Genomic DNA, 1,232 nt, shown 5'->3' with positions numbered 1-1,232 from the left:
CAGCTTCCATTGCCAGCAAAGGAAACTGTCTATGGACCATTAGACTATTTTAAGTCATTACATAGTGTTAAATTGATTTAAAGGCAAATCTGACCAAGAAAAACTAAAGCATCTTAGTATTATGTTAACTCTATAGATTTTGTAGATAAAAAAGCATGATGAGAATGGCACATATTACATTTGAGTTCTCAAGGCCCACAAGGAACATGATTCGTTGTTGGTTCTAGAAAACATCACAAGGAATTTTAGCTAGGTATGAAGTGTTGGAAATTTGCCCTCAAGATCGATCACATCAGAATAGTACAAACGCACGCGCACACAAACTGATAGCCAAGGGCCCTTGTTGTGCCCTCTTTTCTCCCTCTTTATTTCTTTCTCCTTTTCTGTGTGTTACAAACTCACGCCGACACCCCAAATATATATAGGCTCAGGCCACGGACGCAGACTCCTATTTCCTAACCTACACGGACTAGTGGTAGGAAAGCTACCCAAGCTAACCATCAATTCTAATCCGTCTAGTACTACTACTCTTGACCGGACTCATATTGACTTACCTAATCTAATCACGCGGCCACGCTGATCACAATAATGCTAATATAGTCTTAACCGGACATAACTTTGTCATGCATCCAACGCACACGGTACATCTACTAACTTATCTATGTTTGGATTATTCCAACAATCATCCCCTAATCCAAACATCTGACTCTTCACTCGACGAGACACGCAAACGACTCTCTATTCATCTTATCACGCCCGTTGCTTTCGGTGACGCGACTTATCAAATCACAATTTCTCTTTTCATGCAATGATGGCCACCACTTCATCCTCACCGCAACTTTGTTTGCATACCCACTCATAGACTTTAACCAATGATTATCTGGACTACCAGCCACGCTGCCACAACTTAGCATGCTGCATGCAGACTAAACGCATAGCCTCATGCAGTAACTCAACTTAACCGGTGCGCGTCCTCTTTACGTTGATTTTCATCTTCTCGTCGGTTGCTTGTGCACGGGGAGACACATCTTTTCACCCGCCACATCTTTTTTCTTCTCAATATCGCTGATGCCACATCTTATCGAACGACACCTCTGTCCAGCGGCAACACAACTTGCCATATACGTGCAACTCATCTCCACCTTATATGAACTCGCCGGAACTCCATGACCACGAACGGAAACGCAAGGCACGAATTCCTTTTTCCGCCCGCTCTCGCTCGCAATTCTTCT

The sequence above is a fragment of the Triticum urartu genome, chromosome 2A (genome assembly GCF_056163025.1).
Source record: "Triticum urartu cultivar PI428250 chromosome 2A, HENAU_Tu73, whole genome shotgun sequence".
NCBI lineage: Eukaryota > Viridiplantae > Streptophyta > Magnoliopsida > Poales > Poaceae > Triticum > Triticum urartu.
Note: the sequence above shows the minus strand (reverse complement) of the source record.